This window comes from Manacus vitellinus, unplaced genomic scaffold (genome assembly GCF_001715985.3).
Source record: "Manacus vitellinus isolate BGI_N305 unplaced genomic scaffold, ASM171598v3 scaffold_5_pilon, whole genome shotgun sequence".
NCBI classification, from domain to species: domain Eukaryota; kingdom Metazoa; phylum Chordata; class Aves; order Passeriformes; family Pipridae; genus Manacus; species Manacus vitellinus.
Window position 1 is genome coordinate 41,462,584 of NW_021940682.1, and position 22,927 is coordinate 41,485,510.

At 36.8% G+C, this 22,927-nt stretch overlaps 1 protein-coding gene across 1 annotated transcript in view; it reads left to right on the forward strand.

Annotated features, from left to right (window-relative positions):
- FOXP2 (forkhead box P2) overlaps positions 1 to 22,927 on the forward strand; it is a 344,924-nt gene that overhangs the window by 37,446 nt on the left and 284,551 nt on the right. The window contains exon 2 of the mRNA XM_018080571.1: positions 22,648 to 22,731. The gene's annotated coding sequence lies outside the window, so the exon portion shown is untranslated. The remainder of the gene's footprint in view (positions 1 to 22,647; positions 22,732 to 22,927) is intronic.

The window sequence follows — 22,927 nt, forward strand, 5'->3', positions numbered from 1 at the left end:
GACTGTGCTGCTGTGCTCTTGCACCATTCTTCAAAGGAACAAACTTACTCTGAAGAATTAAGAAACCAAGCGTCTCAGGCCTCCATTTTATGTATATATTGAAAAGATCTTTTGTTTACTTACTTAAGTTTTAAACATTAAGTATATGAAATCTCATTACCTTTCACTCTCATTAATCATGTAAATTAAGGTATGATAGATGTTTGTCATATAAAATTTTTTCTTAATTTCTGGAAATTCTCAGTCTTATTTTTATAAAGTATCACTTTTGTCTGACTTGTTCTTTTTTTAAATATTATTTTTGATGAGTTTTGATTTTGTTATTAATCTCTACCAGCACACTACTAGTCATTCGTGCAGTCATTACTTAATTTCTTACTCTGTTATGCTGACTTTGTCCAGAAACATGAAATGTCTTCAGTAGTTATTTGTTGTAATAAGCATATTGATTAAATAAAAATTCCAGCTAAGAGTCTGTGGAATAGTAAATCGATTTGGATGTTTATACAAAAGGAGAAATTTGAAGTTCCCTACTAAAAATGTATTGAGTGTAATAAAAATATCAACTGGCATATTTAGAGGATTTTGTCATAAAATATGTTGGTTTAGGCACACTCAACAATAAGAAAACCTTTTGAGCTGTTTTTGTAACAACGAAACATATATGGGGAGCTAAGTAAAACAGCCGTGATACAGACACAGTAAGATTGCAAGATTAATAACTGTAGACTGAAGTTCAGTCCCTTCTGAAATTGTGTGTGTGAGAGTGAATGTGTGTGTACTTGAAACTGAAAGCCTTTATTTATTTATTTCACTTTCTTTTCTGCTCTTCATATAGAAAATAAAAAAAGACTCTTTGGACTTGAAGCATCAAGACCCCAAGCAGCTTTCTGATTTGCCTCACTCAAAGTCCCTACTGTATTTATTTTCCTGAAGCTTTTTTCCTTATTTTCTTTTTTAATAAACACTTGTAATACTATACTGCGTGAAGCTGCTGTCCACCCAAAATACCTGTGAAATGTTTCCCTTGTTCCTCTGTTCATTTCTTCCCTGCTTTCTTTGTAGTGTTATATTTTTCCTTCTTTTGATCTTTTGTGTATTTCTAGAAAAGCATTCTCTTGGAGACTCTGATCAACTTTATTTATTATGCAGTTATGTGGAGACAGTATGAGACAGAGGCTGACTTGTGTGCCAATTTCAGTGTGGAATACTAAGACTTTTGCCAGGAGCAATAAAATGGCATCAGGAAGTCATACTCTGGAAGAGTAATGAAATAACTCATCTGGGACTCCTATCAGCCTTGATACTGTGTGAATAGGTTGAACCTTTGTGTGATTAAAAAAGGGATCATATCAACAGCAGTGATAAGTGGAGTGTGAGACAGTAAGTCTACTGTCTGCCATATACGTGTAGTTGGAAGGTGAATATATAAGAGGATGAGTTAGCACTTTCTAGGATTGAAGGTTTATAGAGACATAGCTTTAAAGTGTAGGTTCACAGGGAAATGTTACAGAGGCAAGCAAGATTTAATCTTGAAAACGGCTTTAGGCAGGGAAACTGTTCTGCATGGGAAGGCTTTAGACTGCTCTTCCACAAATATTGTCTGAGTAGCTACAAGCAGCTAAGACCAAACACTACACCAGTGTTTTGAGGTGGGAGTATAATTAGATGTGGATGCCTGCCCACAATTTAGATGGTTTTATCAGATTTTTTTTACACAGCACTTTTTCTAGAAATCATAGAATCATAGAATGGCCTGGGTTGGAAAGAACCTTAAAGACCATCTAGTTCCAACCCCCCTGCTGTGGTCAGGGACAGCTTTCACTAGACCAGGTTGCTCAGAGATCCATCCAACCTGACCTCAAACTTTTCCAGGGATGTGGCATCCACAGCTTCTGTGGACAACCCGTTCCAGTGCCTCACCACCCTCACAGTAAAGAATTTCTTCCTAATATCAAATCTAAACCTACTCTCTCTCAGTTTGAAGCCCTTCCCTCTTGTCCTGTCACTACATGCTCTTGTACATAGCCTCTCCCTATCTTTCTTGTAGGGTCCCTTCAGGTACTGGAAAGTCGCAATTAGGTCACCCTGAAACCTTCACTTTTCCAGGCTGAACAATCCCAATTCTCTCAGCCTTTCCTGGTAGGAGAGGTGTTACATCTCTCTAATCTATTTGGTGGCCTTCTCTGGACTCACTTCAACAGGTTGCTGTCCTGTTTGGGTGTGGATATCTGCTAATGTTGCTGATGTCTGTAGCCTGAACCAGTTGCACTTATCTAACTGAAGTCTTACCCAACTCTGGGGATGTCTTCCAGTTCCCTGGCCAGGTATGGTGTGGACAACAGGAGGAAGTATTAGAAGTTGTAACTGTATCATCTATAATACTTAGGGAGTAATTACCACTGTCTTTTTTATTCCTTTTTTCAAGTCTGAAAATATGACCTCTTAGTAATACCTCAGAATAAATATCACAAAATTATTAGAAAAAAATGTAGCAAATATCTATTCAGTCTTTATTTTTCTTTTTTCTTTTCCAAAATGCTTTTAGTTGTTATTTTTTTCTCTATGCATTGATACCCTTGAAAATGCTTTTACACCATTAGTCTTTCTCTCTAGCTCTGTTTTCCCCATCAAGCAAGCCACACTAATATTGCCTTTTCCATCCTCACCTTTCTTTATTCTCTTTGAAGAGAAACTTATTGTCATTCAGATGACAAATGATCTGTGCCATCAGTCAGTTTTCAGTTTCTGGTTTTCTGTCTTCAGTAAGCTGAACTCCTTTTTTGTTAATTTTTTTTGGTAGTTCCTGCAGTCTTTTTTTTTTCCCCATATCTCTATAGATCTCTGATTTGATCAGCCTTCAAAATCATTTTAATAACTGATACATAATTTTGCCATAGAACTTGTGTTCCTTTACCCCGAAGATGAGCAGCTCTGTTGGCAATAGGACTGTGCTCTACTACCCCATATGTATTTTGTGGGTTATCTTCTTGAATGGCTTGTTTTTCTGTGAAACTTTGAAAGTAAGTTTAAATATTTGAAATTCCATTTGAAATTTTTACAGATTACTGAAATATCTTTTCTGTAGTTATTTGTAGCTATATATGTTCTCTCTATAATAATGTTTTTAATTTAAATAGCTTTAATGTAAGGAAAATCCCAATCTAAAGTACCTAAGTACACCTGTATGTTGTCTATTTAAAATGGATTTAAAAATCTCCATACTCTTGGAAGGCTATCAAACAAACTTCTATTCTAACGTGAAGCTATATGTCAGTGCACTTTGCCGCAATGAAGTTATGCTGACAGTGATCGAGTGATTGATGTGTCATGGAAAGCAGACATTTTTGAAGAGCTGTGTAAAGCTGTAAATATTTTTGGTTTGTTCTTTACCACATGTTATTTGAAAACCTGACATCTGCATTTTTAATGTGTTTTGGGTTTACTGTTTAATGTCAAGTCCTGATTAATTAAACTGACTTTGTAGGGATGCATTGGAGGTATGTAAAGACAAAACTGGATATTTAAACCAAACTATTACAGGAGGCATTTTCAGTCAGATACTGTTTTAAGCTAAGGTGATGAAGCATTACTGGTTACCCAAATATGTTTTGTACCAGATACAAGTTTTGTAATGCAATGCAAAACATGTTTAACTGGTTTGATGCTGAACATCAGTTGAAGTATCTGAGTTATTAGATGTACATGGAAGAGCTGTATTTTTAATATTTCTGCTTTTATGGAGGTATTTGACAGGGAAAACGTATCTTAATGGAGATCCTTGAATACTGCAACAGTGTTTCGATCCTGGATTAGTAAATAAAATCAGCACTCAAACTTGGAAGCAGGGTGTTTGCAACCACTGGGCACACTGTGCAAAAATGCAGGCAGTGTAGATTCTAATCTTTCAGACTTTCTTCTACCCTGCCTTTGCCACTTGTTGGAAAGTCCTCTTAAGGTGACATCGATAGAGTCCTTTGCTAGAATAAAATCCACAGTGCATTATCATGTGCTGTTCTGGGTGCACCTATGGGCACCATTGCTGATGATGTGCTGTATTGACCTAGCAGAGAATAAAGCAGAAGCTCATATTATCAGAGATAATAAGCCAATAGTTTTCTGTGCTGGAAATACAATAAACACTATGCTGGGTGAAGATAATTTTTTGGGGTTGGTGGTGTTGGTTTTTTGTTTGTTTGTTTTTTGTTTTGTTTTTGTTTTTTAATAAAGATGACATAGGACAGAAGCATAAAGATCAAAAGTCTCATATTAGCAGAGATATGAAGGAAGCATTTTATTGTCTTCTCAACTTTTTAAAAGAAAACACAATTCCAATAGTTTCCATTACCAAGTGTCTATTTACTAGGAAAAATAGTGTATCTCATAGCCTTATTCTAGGTGCCTGTTCCAGGAGACTGGTATACATATAATCTGTTAATAGTCCCTGAAGAGAGACAGGGTCCTTCAGCGAGCACTTTAGACAGCTGTAGGGTTCTGTGATAAATCTCTTCAATCTCCTTAGAAATATCTTTTTCTTTCCCTTCTCTCACTGTTTTGAGGCTTCTGTTGCTTGATGTCATTTGGGGACCTAAACTGGTCTGAAAGGGTTCTAGATATGTTGCAGGTGCCTTATGATTAAAGTGACACAGATTCAACACAAAATAACTAGAGCCACTAGATCCACTTCTAGTCAGATGTCATTTTAAACTAGACTGATAATCCTAGCTCATGCTGATCAATATTTGTGAATATACTTAGTGCTTTGAATATCTTGAAAAGATTTGGAAAACAGCTTTCATATAATGATTTCAGCGTTATTTTAGCTATGCTGAGATTATTGCTTGAGAATGAACACTTGGCGTTTTTTGTACAATTGAACAACAACGTTTGCTTTATTTCATATTGTCTATTTACAGTTTTGAGGCAGGAATTTTCCATAAAATTTATAGGAATTCTCACTGGCTGTACTTGGAAAACATCAGGAAACAAACCTCTGGCCCCCATGTTCCTGTAATTTCTATTTAAATTTTGTATTAATTCCAAAAAGATACCACATATATTCATAAATGTTCTGCTGAGCCATACCTCAACAGTGTTGAAAAGTGAAAGTAATTGTTACTGGAAAAAGAGCTGCAATACAGAGAGTCTAAGCAATCTTCTAGGGTTTTGGTTGCAGGTTAGCCTTTCCCTTTTCTACCAAAATTAATGTCTAAGTGTGTAAATGGTCTCCAGGTCTAATGCCCTGCTGAGACTGAACCCTTGTGCCTTATGTACTTAGACCTTTGATTGTACTTGTGCTGCTGTCTGCTTTTACAATATAAGGACCAAAGCAAGAATAATGTAACTACCAGTATTTGAATAGCACTAGTGAGTAATGGGGGTGTGATTCTGGCATCTGACTTTTCAGTGTAATTTACATAAGTTTTGAATTACTGTCAAAATTTTGAAATATTGATACATATCATTAGTGTTTGTGAACTGTAGATATATAATCATGGTAAAAGGAAGACTCGAGTCCAGCTGTCTTCACTGAAATATGTAAAATGTTAAATAACACAAAGTGAGCACCCGAATTCTAAAAAAAAAGCTTTCATAAGTTAACAGATCTTTTTTCCATTTTATGACAATAAAGGATCTTGGTCTAAGGTCCAGAATAATTCTCCAAACAGAACTGCTTTCCAGGCCATGGTGCTCTCAACTGCCTTGCTGTCACACCTTTTTGTGTTTTTTTTTCTTCACTACAGTGCTCCAATATGGTTTATTATACCCTTTACCTAACTACTCTCTATATTGTGCAGACTACATCTTAGTATTTATACTATTTCCCTTCTATTTTCATATCCTGCATGCTCATACTATAGCATAAGGAGATAATTGAACTCTTGTTGCACCACGTTTTATGTGCAGCTTTTTCTAAATGCTTTGTGTGCCTCTTCTGTTGAGATAAGTCTCAATTTTCTTCCTCCCTAATGACTGCATTGAGGATTTGCAAAGAGTGCAGTGACAATGCACGTGAAAGAGCTCTCAGTATCTGACTGATGACACTTCAGCAGCTAATTGCTCATAGAATTTTACTTCATGAAATGGTTCATACACCTGTTCCATTCAGTACGTAACTTTAGAAATCTACACAGTGAGTGAAGCTTTGCCAAAATATGTGATATATTCCAAAAACCACAAACGTAATTGGAATTTATACGGATCTGCTCTGAATGATTCCTTTTTCTCCCACTGAAAACTCTACCTCTAGTATATATTACTGGCAGAATGTGTTTGTGAAATTTCATAAGTTTTCACCTTATTTTGCTTAATTTGTGATTCTGAACGAGTTTTTGCTTTCACTGAAAATGACAGACAAAATTACTTCCTAAAAAAAAAAATCATCTGATTATTGTGAAATCCTGTGGAATTAGGAAATATGTTGAGTTCAGTTTTTGAAAGGATCCTGAGAACCACCGTGGTGAGTTACTCCATGAGAGAAGAAATGAAGGACAAGGCAAAACATTGTCCTAGAAGAGTTTAGAAAATACTGTTCATTTGAGAGATGCTTTTTCTGATAATTTGAAATTTTGATCTAATAATTTTTTCAGTCCTTGGATATGAAAAGATATTGCAGTAACCACAAGTGTTCATGTATGGCTTTAGGTAGCTCAGTGAATATTCTTGTTTGGGTAATCAATGTGTAGCACTGTATACTGACTTCAGGGATTCTGAGATTTGTGGGGCAGCACCACTTAGCATAGCTGTATATTTTACTTAATCAGAGGTAAACAATCTTTATATTCTGGTCCTATTGCTACCATTCTTCCCACTTTCCTTAGTCTATCATACTGTTGCTCTTTTCCACTAGAGCTATTAGTTGCCAAAGTGAGAACATACTCATTTTTTTGACTGTAGTGGGAGAAATATAATAGAGTTAGGAAGAAAATGGAGGGAAATACGCATGCATGGTGATTGGAGTACAGAGCCTGTTCCCATCAGAGTCCTAGGTTAACTTTTGAACTCTAGTGGCTTTTGCATCCTGTGCAGAGTGATAGTCCCAGAAATAAAACAGATCATAAGATATAAAAAGGGAACCTATAAGCTGGTGTAATTAAGGTTCACCTACTTGAAGCTGTAGTGATTTGGAAAACCTCAGACCATCAAGTTCTTGAGTATCTTAATACTTTCTGTAGTAGAAAACAAAGACTGCTGTCTTGCCAATGAGTACACTACAAGAATTAGTGGGTCTTTTCCATGTTAATGTGCTGCAATTTTATTTCCTGCTAGGAAAATATGTCATGTTTTCTTTCTTGTGCATTATTTCCTTTAAGAGGAACATTTCTATTTGTAGCATTTTTTTTCACTGATGTAATTTCTTATTTTGTGTTGTCATCTTTATTGAGGACTCAGAGCAATTAGAGATTCAATAGGTTTAGTAGAACATGGAATACAGTATGCTAATGCATATTTTCCCTTCTGTATATGGAATGGAGCACAATTAATGACAAATAAAGGATCTTTGTGTATGAAACTTGTTGTGAGACAGTATTATTTGTCCTCATTGTAATTGCATTACATTATCTCTCCCTTCTGTATTCATGCTGATATTCAGCATGAATTTGTGTATTTCCCTCAGAGTTTAGGACTGGAAGGGTTCTCTTGAGTCATTAAGGTCAATTTTTACTATCGCAGCTGTAATTCCATATTTTTCTTTGCAATTCCTTTTAAAAATCTTATTTAAATCATAACTGGATTTAATTTGCATAACCCTTTCTTTATGGCCGGAAGCCCTGTGGCAGTTTGCATGAACCTGTGATGGCGAAATACATCCTGAACCTTGACACTGATTTCTCTAAAGTCAAGAACAGTCATAGTTGGAAGTACACTGTAATTTTTAGATTAATAAATGTTATTGTCTTTCATAGTATGTTAAATTGTATACTAGATTCCTTTAAAATACGGATTTGGGAAATTCTGATGTGATTGCCAATTTTTCACATAGGGGCATTGGTGGTCCAGTAACTTGTGCTCTGGTATTCATATCAAGCATGCATATTTTTTGTGGGTATGGCTTAATGGTACTCTTTAATGTCTGTGAGATTGTATGGGCAAAAGTAAGCAGGATTTATCCAACAGATATGTTCAGCTTAATCTGCTCATGTTACAAAGCAAGTATGTTTGCTTTTTAAGACAGAACTCTTTTTTATAGAGTTAAAACTGAATAAAATACATTACTTTTTAAATGTTCTTACTGATCCCATTATTCTTTACGTGCATTTTACAAATAGGATGTGATGTTTTGAGTATGCTTCAGGCTTCAGTAGTTTGTATAATGTTCTATTTTCTGCAGCAAAAGCATGTCAAGGTGATCTCTGTGGGTGGTTAATATTTTCTGGAGTTTATTCTTCAACCATGAAAATATGCAAAACTGGAGAGCTTGGTGGTATGTCCTATATTCAGGTATAAAATAAATATATATATATATGTATATAAATTTTATCATCATTTAAAATATTAGAAAAAACCCTACAAGTGTAGTAGCAGATACTGTTTGTTCATGGATGAATGCAGCATTTGTCACTCCTGACTTGTGTTTGTGGTTTTGCTGGTGAGCAGTTCTTGCAATAGCTTATATTGTAATTTTGTGACAGTGTAGTGTAAAAGTGTTGTATAAATTAAATATTTTAAAACATAATGTTCAAAATCATAGAAAATCATAGAATATGGGGGGAAATGTTAAAATTACAGAATGTTTGCATTTTAGCAGAAATACTCTTGATTTATTTGACAGGCTTTAGGTATTATTTTCCATATTTTCAAATATAAGTTCTTTTAAAAACAGTTATGGAAAGCAACAGTAACATATCTTTAAATGAAATGTATGAATATTGTAACAGTATTTGAATAGGAAAGAATTATTAGAAGTCCAATTATTAGAGAACTGAAACAGGAAAAAGCTGAATGTAAGTCCTGATGCTTTCACTACTGTTGGAGTAGTAACAAGAAAAATTGGAAAAGAAAATGCCAAATATGTCCATATATATAAAATACTTTTGATTTATAAAAAAGGGATATTGAAAAAGCTACTAAGCATTTCAATTAAATGCATTTTTTTTCTTTCAAGACTAAAGCAAACATATAAGGAAATTAACTGTTGCTAAGAAATAATAATGTACCTGCATTTTGATTGCCAGCTAATACCATGTTTAATCATTGCCTCTGTCTTTCTTCTGTTTTTGTTTCCTTTAGCCTCTACCTCTGGGAAATTGTATTTCTGGTGTTTGTATAGTGTATAGGAAAAGTGAATCTTTAGTTTTAAATGGGAACTCTTTCAGGTATGTCTTGCTAAGTGAGACATCTCTGGTACAATGGTACAATGTAATGATTCAAAAGGTATCTGCAGAGAGATCTTTTCATATTTCCCTTGCGATTCCTGGGAATTTGATTTACCTCATTAAAAGGCTGGAAAAAACACTCAGAGTACTTCCAACATAGCCTTTTAAAGGACGTAGTTTTTAAAATCAGAAAGAGCTAAGGACTAGGTCCAGTGTGTTACCTTTTTTGGGTGGGGCAGTGATCACTCTCTGCACAACCCTTTCATTTCTCAAGGCAGCAGGACAACTACATCTTGTACCTTAGAAGAGGTTTATATTCATCATTCTTTTCTCATTCCTCTGTTTTACCACAGGTGGAATGGGAGATTTGCTGTAAGTCTGCCTACTCAGCAGCTTTACTGACATATTGCTAGGCAGAGTTGGGTGAGGTGCTTGTAGTCTATGTTGCTGTAGTGACTGTAGTAGTCCTGGTTCCTTATACGTGTTTACCTTTCATAGGATCATAGCTCTTACTGCTACTCTTCGATCTGCTGTGGGGGATATTTGCTGTAATGACACAGTTGATGGTACAGGACTCCAGAGAACAAATATCCCATAGGAAACAGCAAAAGCTTTTGGCATTTCAGAAAATGTTGCTGTAAGGCTATGTGTTCTCAAGGTGAAAAAGGGTGATCTCTGTCTGATGGGACACAGCAGCCATTTGGCTCAACATGTTTCAAATGGTTAGATGAACTTTCTCCATTCTCCATGATTGAAGTTTATAAAGATATTTAAAAAGAAAAGCAAAGTTTTGCTTTCAGTAGGATTCATCATACCATCAAATCTTGACTTCTTTCATGAAGATGGTTTGCTGGTGTCCTCAAATTTGGTTAGCCATGATGACAATTTTTATAGTTAGCTCTTTCATATTGTGAGATATCTCTTGCTTATGGGAGATCCATCCTGCCTTTTCTGATGGTGGTGGATTTCTACTGCTCCCTGCATCCCATCTGCGTGTCCTGGAGGCAAAGTTTTCATTGAAGACTTATCCTGAGTTCCTGTTTATTGTTATGCTCTGCCCAAAAGGCACTTGTAGATTCACTGTAGAATACTCTGGTGGAAAACATGTCTTCAGAAATTCTAATTACACTAGATTAGTTGTTTCTCTTTGTGTTACCTCAACTGTAGTATGTCTTCTAATGTACAATAAGTTGTTTTGTTACATCATCTTCATGTATCTTTACATTGCCTCTTGTTCAGAGAGACTACACACAGTTCCAGAATACATCTGATGATAGTGGATATTTCAATGTACACAGCCAAATATTTCTATCAGGAATGGCATAACAACAGTTGCATACTTCTGTCTGTATATTATTTGATTGCTTTTCTAATTGCAGAATTGTAGTGGTAGTCAAAAATGGAAAAATATCATGAGTCAATCCAACAACATATCTCAGAAATTCCTGTGTGCAAACATTTAAGACTTGTTTCAGGGTTTCTAAAATTTGAGAGCATAAACAAGTTAATAAAAACACACTTTAGAATTTAATAAGTGTGATATATGCTAAAGTTACTAATCTGTAAATGGTGATGAATAGTCCATTATGTGTACTGGCCATCTGAGGTTTTTATGTTGTCTGCAGCTGGTGGGTATTTCCATTCCATCTAAGCAGTGATGATAAAGTAGGGTGTCGCAAATGGGAAGGAAAAATACGAAAACAGTGGAAAATATATTTTCCACTTGGATAAATTGTTTTTAAGTAAAGGTATTCAAAATAATTTTTATACCTGACTTCTATGAAAATTTTGAAATGGATAACATAACTGTTAAGTGAATATTTGGAACACTAGGAACTAGGAACACCAAACTTAAACTTGTATTGGAATTACACTTAATACCAACCAAATCCCTCTATTTTACATTTCAGTGATTGAAAGAGAAAAAGAAAAATTAGCCGTAGGAATTTTGACCAGAGTTTATTCACTTCAGCAATGAAAGAGATAAAAAATATATATTGCAAAGTTTTTTTTTCCTGTGTGTCAGTGAACTCTGTTTTAATGCCTATGTAGCCCAGGAGAAAATAAGGTTAGAATTATCAGCAAAATTCATAGATTTACTTTGCTATTAATATAGATGTATTAGCATGTATTTTATATTAATTAGTTTGGCTAAAGTTTTAATAAATTAGATAGAGAGTTTGGCATCAGGAAAGTGATTTATAAATTCATGGTAAAAATAAGTGGATGAAATGCAAAAGGAACAAGGGTAAGTGTGGAATTCTTTGGTTAAACATCAGAAGAGTTCCCAAATGTAAAAATTTACCTGAAAAGATTTACATGTTGCTATAACTGCCCACTACTGAAGCCTTGTAAAAACAATGTAAAATCTGCTGAAGGTAGTCCAGTACTTTTATACTTGACAGGGTGGGCTTGATTCTGTGTCCTGCAAGTCTGAGATAACCTGAGAGGGCTGTCAGTTATGACAGAGGAGACTTGCACTCTTCTGAAGTGAGAGCTGGAGGCCAGATGGGATTACCTTGGACATTCTGTGGGCAACTCAACAGAGTCTGACATGTTTGTGAAGTTACCAAGAGGAAGGATATTTTTTATTCTTTGCAACGTAATAAATTATTCTGTTTTTTAATGGGTGTCTTGAATCTTTAGAATTACTCCTGCAAAATGCTTTGAATAAATGAACTCAAGGGCCAGATATTGATTGTTTGTCTTGGGCAGAGTTTTGTTACAATCAGTAGTCTCAACTCAAATAGAGTCAGAATGTTGACTCAGAGAAGCTGAAAGGATCTCGGTTTTGTATTTATTTCTCCTTATATCTACCGAAAAGTGTGCAGTCAAGATGGAATCATAGATATAACAGCATTGCATGAATTCCAGCTGTGGAGTCCATAAATAAAGGAATATCAAAAGTGCTCAGTTCTGGCTTTAAATCTGTTCTGCTGAAATCAGTGGGAATTTTGCTGTTGAAGGTAGCCTAGTTACATCAGTCCTGGGCTACCCTGGAAATCTCATCTGTATAGTCACATTTCTTATAGTGTTTAATGGTAACATCACATGAAATTAAATTTATTTTTGTATTTCACTGAAAAGTTTCAATTGCTTTAAATCAAGGACAGTTTAAATTTCCCACAGGCGGTATACAACACAAGACCATTTTGAGACTGCTGGCAAGCAGTTTTCAAAATGGTCCTTTTTACATTACAGTTCAGGGCAGCAGGATCATATTTAAATAAATGCCTCATGACATCAGTAACCCATGACTGTAATCTCTTTACTTTACCTTTGACACCAACATATTGATGCTTGTCTTTATCCTCATTTTTGCAATTTAGTTTTGCAGTTTACTCTTTCATTATTCCCATTAATTTCTTTGTCTTCTTCTCTATCATCTGTCTTTCCTTATTTTTTCCTCTCTTCTACTTCCATTACGCAGCTCTTCAGCTGCTTGTGTTTATCCTGGTAATCTATGCACAAGACTCTGGAAAAGGGGGCAGGTGGAAAAGCTACTGCAGAGTAACATCTGAAGTGCATCTGCTATGGTGTGACATGTCATCTTAGGGTGTTAAATATCAGCTTACTTGATCTTTTGCATTTACTTTACTGGAATTTGATGGTTTTTCTTATGCTGGATGTGGCACTTAGTGCTATGGTTTAGTTGATGTGGTGGTGTTTGTTCAAAAGTTGGACTCGATGATCTTGGAAGTCTTTTCCAACATTAATAATGATTCTATGGTGTACTTCTGGGAAATACTGCAAACCATGATTTATTCTTATTCTTAATAGCCTCTCTTTTAATTTTTTTTTTAGCAGTGCAAAGACCTTTTTGTTTTTTCTCCCATGGCATTTAGTTTCTTTTAGGGACTTTGAGTAAGAGAAGCTTATAAAATGATTTTTGGAAATACATGGATCTTGTTTTTCCACATTCTCAGTGACTTCTCAAAAAACCTGAGATCGTCCAAGCCATGGCTTTCCTTTTCATACTGGAATATTGACTCCTTCCCACATATCATATATATCGACATACACATATTCTTTATTGTAGCCTATAACAAGTTACCTAGTGTGAACTCCATGTGTACTGATCTGTAGTTTTCTGGACCTTATGTAGATTTTTTAGGATTGATTTCATATTTGCCACCTTGCTATGATATTAAGACAATTTTAAGCAGGCATTTGTCCATTGTAGGTTCAACTATTTCATACTCATATTCCTTTAGAGTTGTTGAAGGGATACACTATAGTGAAGTTTTTTTGTTTTCATGTTCTCTGATAGTACTTCAACTTAAGACAGATCCTCTCATATGTCTCTCTAAGGCCTAGTGACTTCTCCAATCTCCTCTGCTGTGGATGAAACCCCAGTGTTTTAGTGGCCCCTGCTCTCTGCCAGGCACGGGTAGAAGCCCTTAGGTGGCTGTGTGTGGGAGGTTCCTCACTAAGCCTGATTCTGACCCCAGCCTTGGCCTGTCCCCACTGAGGTTCCCGATGCTGTGGGCTGGGGCTGCCCCCAGCTCCCCCTTGGACTGCGAAGCTCCCTGGCCAAGTGCAGCCAGGTCCTGCTCTGCCCATGGACAGCCCCTATGACTTCTGGCTCCCAGCCCATGCAGAGCTGCTGGTCCCTGCATCTCTCTGAGTCCGGTCTGTGTTTTATGTTTAAGGCTCCCAAAGATGACAATCCTTTCTGTTTTCCTCACTTGGACACAACTTGAAGTTTTTAGAAGGATGCCTTTTTCTTTCTAATAGCCTCCTTCATCCCATTTGTTCATGACAGCTCCCTTCTCTGGATTTTCTCAGTCTTTTTTGATAGGTTGTATGCATTTCTTCTGAGCTTGCAAAAGGTGTCTTTAATCAGTTTCTGTGCCATCTGTAAAGATGTGACTTTTGTAGCCAACCCTTTTTTCTTCCTTGTAACAAGCTTACTCATTTTTATTCAGTGACCCTCTTTGAAATGGTGGTAGAGTTTTTTTGGCTTTTGTTGCCCCTTCAAGGGCATAGATTCCAATCTACATCAAAGCAGTTATTGACTGTGGCTAGAAATTTACTGTGAGTCATACCCCAGTGTGACGTGTGCTTGTACAAGACAGGCAGAAATATCTAAGAGCCCTAATTTTTATCTGCCATACTTATAGGGACATTTTTCAATGTTATGAAGGTGCTCTGTTTTTTAGTTGTATTTAGGTATTGCTTCAGAACATGGGTTATGTGTCTTTCTTGATGTCATCTTCCTTGACCATTGTTGAAGGGGAGTCTCTGGGTTGTTTAAGATGAATAGACTGTTAACTGCCAGATGGATCTGATAACCAGGAGCAGTCATTCTCTAAGGGGTGAGTCTCTGTGAAAAGAAAAAAAATAATTAAAAAAAATCCTTGAGCTTGCCCAGTAACCTGAAGTGGTTCATATAAAAATATACCATAGCTGAAGACTTGCTGTGTCTGTAGGGAGGACTGGCTTGTGTGTAAGAATTTTCCCTCCACAGGGAACCAAGAAGCAAATGATGGAGATGTGTCCTTAAGAGAGACCTCTTACTCAGGTCACTGGGCAGAGTCTCTGAGAAGAAATCAAGGACATAACTCTCTTCTTTACAGGTGACACAATGTCCTGGGGTAAAAGGTATTTTCTCCTGGAGTTAGAAAAGTGGTAACCCCTGAGGGGGTGATCTTCTTGGTGTAGGGCCCAATCAGAAGCTACATTTCACTCCTTTGAAATCAACATATTATAACAGACCGGAAAAGAAGGAAGATGACATAGCTGGAAAAGTAGTAGCCATGTTGTTAAGCCATGAGGAGAGAGGGGCCAGGAGCCTCGCTGGGGGCCAAGCCCCCCCAGCCCCGTCTGGAGGCTGCAGGAACTTGGAACAGTGTTAAACTGGACCAAGTACTGTGGCTAAAAGCTGGGGGAGTTTCCTCGCTGTGAGTGGGCAGCAGGAGCGGCAGCAGAGACAGCACCAAATAGAGAGCTGTGGCTGAAAGCCAAAAAGATAGCCAGCAGCAGCAAGATGGCATGGAACCAAGCTGAGAGACACAGAACTGTCCGACGGAGAGAGAGACGACTAAGCTCAACAGAGACTGTTTTGGGGTGAGGCGTGGCTTTACTTTCCCCAAACCTTTGGAGACCCCTTTTTGGAAGAGGAGGGGGTGGACTTCCACTTGAAGGGAGTCCTGAAATGCAGCAGCACCAGAGAAAGGAGCTGAGAAGCTCAGAGACGTTCTGGAGCTGGACCAGGATGGAATGCGGGAGAAGTGGCCTTGCCCCCCCCTGCTGCCACATTGGCAGCTGAGAGAGCAAAGGAGCTCTCTCCTGGTAGAACGCTTGGGACAAAGACTGAACTGAGAGCTGCCCTAAACGTTCTGACTCAGGAGGAGCTTCCCCTGAGGAAGGGACTTTCACAAAGATGCCCTGCACTTCGTGATATGATGTGGTGAGGTGAGCCTGTCCCTGCTATCACAGTCCACGGGAGAGAGAGAGCTTCAGCTGGAGACGAAGAACCAAGGGGTGAGAGGAAACCCCTGCATTGTAATGGAGAGAGAGAGAAAGATATTTTCTATCTACAACAACTCCAGCTATGACTGTTGCCTTGAAGAGGAGAGACACTGCTGCCCTGAAAGTGGAAAGAATCTTTCCTTCTTCCCTTCTGAGCTTTTATTGGAGGGAAAGGAGGGACTTGATGTAAATATATTGCTTTACCATAGGAGAGATAGTTAGAATTGTGTATATAATGTATTATAGTATTTATTTGTGTAAGTAATAAACAAGCAGCAGTCACAAGTATTGAGGCCATGTTGCTGAGAACACAGCTGAGCTGGGCAGGACACGTCTCCAGGATGAAGGACCACCGCCTCCCTAAGATCTTGCTTTATGGTGAACTTGCCACCGGCTGCCGCAAGAGAGGAGCCCCAAAGAGGATATACAAGGACTCCCTGAAACAACATCTCAACCTGGGCCATATTGATCACCATATCTGGTCTACTCTGGCCTCCAATCGGGAGGTCTGGAGACACGCCATCTGTAACGCTGCTGATGCCTTTGAGAAAGCACGCAGGATCACTCTTGAGGAGAAAAGACAACACAGAAAGAATCGTGTCTTGCAGAATTTACCACCTAAGGAGTCTTTCTGCTGTGCCTTTTGCAATCGGACATGCCTGTCTTGTATTGGCCTTTTTAGCCACCAGCATGCTTGTGTCAAACGTGGGTAGAGACCTTTCCCAAATCTTCGTCCGCGAAGCCCAACCATGATGAAAAAACTGTAATATAATTCCCTTCCTCCCATACTGAGTTGTGTTATGTCTGGAAAACCCTCTCACACTGAGGCAAATTATGGGAGGGGGGCTTGGACTTGGAAATTGGATTTTTGAGGATCTGAAACTGCGACACACAATAAATGAAGTCACGCCAAAATTTAATTTTAGGGTAAGGACCTCTGCAAGGATCCAGTCATCTTATGGACATTTAGTTTGCAACAAATATCTGTAGCTAACCATGGTGGTCATAGTGGTGAACCAACCTTCTAAGCAGTGTAAGCTGTTCTTGTGGTGGCCAAACTGACGATATGTTAAGGCTATGGAAGCCCGAAGAAAGCCCCGTGTTGATGAGGGAGTTACCCAATGTTCATCCAGAGTGGGAAACGCTTACTTTGGAGACACTGCAAAGAGTCAGATAATGCAGATGACAATAACTGGTGGGACAACAACCTGTCTTTATTTTCATGGTACCATTTTTGGCAGGAGATTGCAGTTGGAACTTCTTGTTTTTTCTTTTGTGGGATTTTTTTCCTCTTCCTTTTTTTTTTCACAGTTAGTTTGGCTTATTTATCCACTTTCTATTTATTTTTTTTTAATGTTTTCCTTTTGATCTGTACACCCTTAGGGATTGTGTGTGTGTATTATGGTTTCTGTCAGTTTGTGGATTTTTTTAATGTATTTTGGTTAATTAGACAGCTTCTGCATTGTTTGTGGGTGTGGACCTCACACTGTTTGGTGTTTCTTTTTTTCCTGGAAGTTGTGTGGCTGTTTAATTTTTTTTTTTCAATATATTTACTTAGATGTGATTCCTGTGGGTGGGGAAGAAACAGGAGGAGCTAGAGTTCCACATGCAGATGCAGAATTATAGAATTGAAATAAACTACCAACTGGCAGAACAACTTGAATGATGGGATTTAGTGATGGATGGATGGAAGTTGTACAACAGTCAGGCAGAGAAGGGGTGGAAGGGTTGCCCTTTATGTGAAGAAACAGCTGGAATGCATGGAACTCTTATGTTTGAAGGTTTTGGTTCAATATAAGGGAAAAGATTTTCAGCGGAAGGGCAATTATGCAACAGAAATGGTTGCCTAGAGAAAACAGGTTGTGGAATTCCATTTTTTGGAAGTTTTGAGGATGCATTTGTCTGATGTCCTAAGTGACCCAGTCTAAATGCAGATGCTTTAAGCAATTTTTACCAGTCAGCCACTCAGTGTGAGTGGAAGAGTCTGTGATATGGCGCATGTATCATGGCAGAAGGGTTAGGTGCTTTTTGACTTCTTGTAAGAACTAACTAGATATATAACACAACCAGGATGATCACCATATATGTACTCTTATGAAATAATACTTTTTTAAAGTTGTTCTACATTCTAATCTGATAGTATTCTTGAATCCCTTTTAGTCACATCACAAAAGGGAGAAACAAATTGTAATTCTGGAAATATTTCAGAAGACTGCAGTGTCATTGTACTTGTGGTATCGTAGAACGAAGTATTTAGGAATAGTTAATTGCTTTCATGTTTGTTTATATTCTTCTCCTTCAATTACTGTAGGCTGTTGCAGTTTATTATAAGAAAATTCAACAAATGGAAAGTGGTTTTCCTCTGAAGTGTCTTACAAAAAAATATGTGTTTTCAAAAGACAGACATGCCTGAAGAGAAAGTAAGGCACAGTATCTGTGCACATTGGATAAATTGTTCAGGAATCTCCATGAATATGATATTGGTATCGTGCATACTTATAAGATTAGTGTCAGCACAGGTTATCTATCATGTAAGGGCTAGTTAGACCTGCCTCAGGGGTGGTTTACTCTGTATACCCAACCATTCAGAGAATGATGCTGTGGAGATTTTGGAAGAAAAGAGTGAGGAGGGATGATTTTTCCATTGCTCCAGGCTTCCCATTCATTGGTGCTGTCTCCATTTTCTCCAGTGTGCTTTGATAAGTACATGTAATCAATGTCCTATTAATCTTTAGGATAAGTAAGACCTAAAAGGAACAACATCCCACCCAGCCTCTCTCCCCCGAGAGGAGTTATATGTAACATGTGCATCACTTTCACAGTGAATGGAACATACTGGAAGCAGATGATGTATTTAGTCTGTGCTGACATTTCTTCTGTCACTGGGTATCTAATAGTAAATTTTTAATGATTTTTTGTAAATTTTATTATTATCCTTGGTTTATTTGTTTGCCCAGTTACATGTTGTCTGGATTAATGGAGTATAGGTGTTTTGCTTAGCAAATTCCATGTTGTAAAAATTCAAGAATAATTTTTGTGGTATATAATATAACTTTTATTAGTACTTAGCATTTGTTGAAAATTTGGGAAATATGTAGTTGGGGAAAGTTGACAGCTCAAGAAGCATTTATTATTTTCTCTGTTCCAGGTGAAAAAATATTTGCTTCTCCCACCACCACAGAACTTCTGTTTGGACACAATAATAATCTAATCCAGCATTCATTTGTCTAAGTAGTAATGTAGAGCTATATGTAAAAATTGGCTAATGCGATCACAGTAGTACGAAGGTCTTTTCATAGACTCATTGAGCTTTGGACTGATGATAACTACTAATTCATTTTGCATGTTCTTGTTAATTATAATGGCATCCAGTAGTGCTCATCTGGTGTGAGCTTCTGAGTATCTTTCTGTCACAGGAATTGTCTAACAGAACTTGGAATCAGGAAGAAATGTCTTTTTAACCTATTTGCTGTACTGTAATTCTATAATATTCTTTAAAAATGCATATTTTTTGTAGTGTAAGTTAAATGTCTTGAAGTAGTTTAAATGTAATTAAGAATACATAGTCTACTTATTAAGTAACTTTACACATTTTTTTCATTATTTTAGAAGATATACATTGCACGTTTTGTGTAAATTATTTATTTTCAAATAAAATTCAGCATGTCCCATTGACATAGTGCAATTTATGACTTGCTCAGAAGTCTTGTTACACATTAAGACTTTTGTTTTCAATTGTGTTAGTGCTATACGACAGAAAGAAGGAAGCTACTGATACCAGTGAATGTTTGTGCCTTTAAAATAATAGTCCTTCTAGCAAGTAATTCTTGCTTTACTGAAACCATTTATGTCTTTGGCTCAATCTATCTTATTCAAAAGAAGAGTATCTTATAACTTATATAGTAGATAGCCCTCAACCATGTTCTAAAATTTTCCTGAATGCTTGGTGAGTAGTGCTTCGTTGGAATATTTTATACAAATTCCTACTTAAAGCAGTAATGCAGATTGAACCATTTGTACTCTAGAAGATAAGTGAACAAGTAGGTCTTACATGAAGTAGGGATACATCATAATAACTTGATCTGTTGAACAGTGGAACTGCACAAGTGCTGTAGTGCAATTTGGTGGGGTTATTTACATTTTTAAAAATATCAAAGGTCACCAATAGAGCAGGATAATGAATAAGACCATGGAGTCTCAAATCATAATGTTGTCATAGAGGCAGAATTCAAATGTATAACAGGTAAACTTATCCTAATGATTTGTGATCTAACATAAAATAAGCTAAGAGATGATTGCAGCATGTAAAGGAATGAGTTAAAGGAAATAGTTTGCAGCACATAGGCATTGTGTTCATTTAAGTCAAGTTTCAAAGGAAGGTCTTCATCCAGGAATGAACTTGGCTTTCATTTTGAATTAAATATTCTAATGATCAGTTATTGAAGAATGGAAAACATATCTCTGTAAACACTGTCAGAATGGGATAGGTAAACAGTGACATTAAAGATCTACCTGCTGGGGTCAAAGGTATGGAATGTGCTGGCTTAGATGGAGGAAAGGTAGAGAAATTTTACTGTTGAACTGGAATAACTTGAATGATTCAGTTCCAGGTTTTAGGATGCAAATAAAAATAAAAAAAAATCAATGTTTATAACAGAAGTAATATGATTTTTTTAAGAGTCAGCTGCCTTTGTCAGGTAAACCACAATGGAATGTAGCATAAATGAAACATAGGTCAAAATATAAGTTTTTAAAGGTGAATATTTGCACTGGTGAAAAGAAAGCTGATAGGTAAGACCTGCCATCTATCTGTGACATATCTGTCACATCTACTTTGTGCTATCCTCACCATGTTGAATATTTCTTACTGACTTCTGAAAAAGTATAGATATCCAAAAATAGAACAAGATAAAATTTTAATCATCAAGACTAATGATTATGGTTGTTTTCATATTAGGAATAATTACCAAAAAATGTTATAATGAAACATTTTTTCTAAGAAGGCTGTATCTCAACAAAATAGGTCATGTTTTGATGTAAGATTTCATATATAATAACTATGATTGTCTTGACTTTATTTCTGAGATGAAGGCAAAATGTTATGTTTAATATAATCCAAGATAAAAAACCTGATGATTTGAAAGTATTTTGGCATAATGAAATATATGTAAAAAGAGAAATACAGAATATTCGTGTTTGAGGCTTACATATTAACATAACAGATATTGTTGAAGAAATAACTGTAATGTGTATTTCTGTCTAGAATTCAGGTGCACAAGAACCTTCAAAGATTCAAAGTTGCAATCTCTTAATGGGAAATAGGACAGTAAGGTGAATGCTTCTCTCTCAATTGGTTAGACAGTTCCATTGTGGTTCCAGGGTGACCACATGACCATCAAGCAAAGTTTCATTGACATGTATTTTACTTTCCAACAACTTTTAAGAATTGCCACCCACCTTCACCTCCTCATATTTGCCTTAGGAACCTTACCTGTTTTTAACATTTTCTTCTCTTTTTTGCTTTGTATTAAGGGCTCATAAGATTTCCTTCTCATTTCCCAATGCTGTCCTACTGTGCAGGGGTTTCATGTAGTGTTTATTCCTCCAGCCTGTCATTCTTTGCTCTTCCTTCTTCGCTTGCTCTACTACAGAGGCTGCCAGGTAGCTTTTAGTTTTCTAGGAACTTCGACCTTCCCAGCAGGTTTTGTTACACTCTACAAACAAAGGAAGAAGTTAGAACTGCAGCTCTTTTAAATGGCCAAACATCTTGTAACAAAGTCTGTATTAATAATGCCAGTTGGAACACAGATTTTTTTTCTTAAACTGTGGGAAAGCAGTCTTTTCTTTATAAAATTCTACATTCATTTTACTCTTCAGCATGCTTCTGTCTGACCTTGTCAGCAAGAGAGAATTGCCGAGAGGCACCATCGAGAGGCTGGTAGGATCTACTTCAGAGGTAGCAGAGTTTCAGGCATTAAGTCTGTGTCTGTATTAGTAAATAAAGCAATGCTTGGAAATATTTCCAGGTCTCTGCCATGGTTTAGGTTTTTGCAAACTAACATTGGTCCAGAAAATTCCCAGACATTTATTTGACCATCTCCATTAGACAATTTGTATGCAGCCCCTCTGTTTCAGAGCATATATGAGTATACTAGCATAGATGTAGGTTTATCTCTGCCAGTTGATTTCAGGAAAGAGAAATGTTCTCAGGCATAGATGTAATCTAAATATTCTGTGGACCTTCATGTTCTTTATTTCTTCTCCCTTGTCCAATCTTCTCTCTTCCTTGCAGTCTTCCAGTCTCAGCTTCAAAGCTGTTTTTTTTCTTTTTCCTTGTCCTTTTGTCCTTCCTAAAATGCGTATACATTTAAATTTCATTGACGTGCTGTCTCCCAGCTTCTGTTTCTTCCTTCAGATGACCCTGTGAACTTAGTGATATTGTGTGCAGTTCCCTGTCTGGAACAAACTACTTCAGGGAAGCCTTCCTTTTGTTTGCCCTTGGGTACCATAATAATAAAAATAGAATAAAAATAATAAGACTAGAATTTGAGTGATGCCTTAACTGTCACTCTACTGCAAGACAGAAACTTGGTGAACAATTATATTTCTTGTGGACTACATTTAAGCTGACTTTGTTAAGAGGATCTTTCTCTTCCAACTTGCTCGGTCTTTCAACCAGCTTTATGTCAAAATCAAAAAATTAATTATTACAACTCCTTCCTTTTTCTTTTAGAGTACTTGCGAATCAGCATATGCACATCTGGCACTAATTAGAGGGAGTGATAATGCCAGATTCTGTGTTGTTTTCATTAAATGATGTCTAAATAGCTGTAAACATTTCTCTCTGTTTTGTCAGGATGGTGGTACTGGAATTGATTTTGGACATCACTTCAGTTCAAGGTTGAAGTTAAAAGGTCTTTTTGAGTCTTAGAAGAAGCAGGTGAGTACAAGTCAAACATTACAAATCTTACAGTTTGTTTGGTTTTTTGTTGGTGTTTTTTTTTCTTTTTGCAACGTGCTTTTCTTCTGGAATTGCTGTTCTTGCTTACCAGTTCATATTCAACTAGCTGATCTCTGCTTCCCTTGATTCACTGAGATGCATGACTGCTTGTGTTATGACTAGATAGCAGAGAATA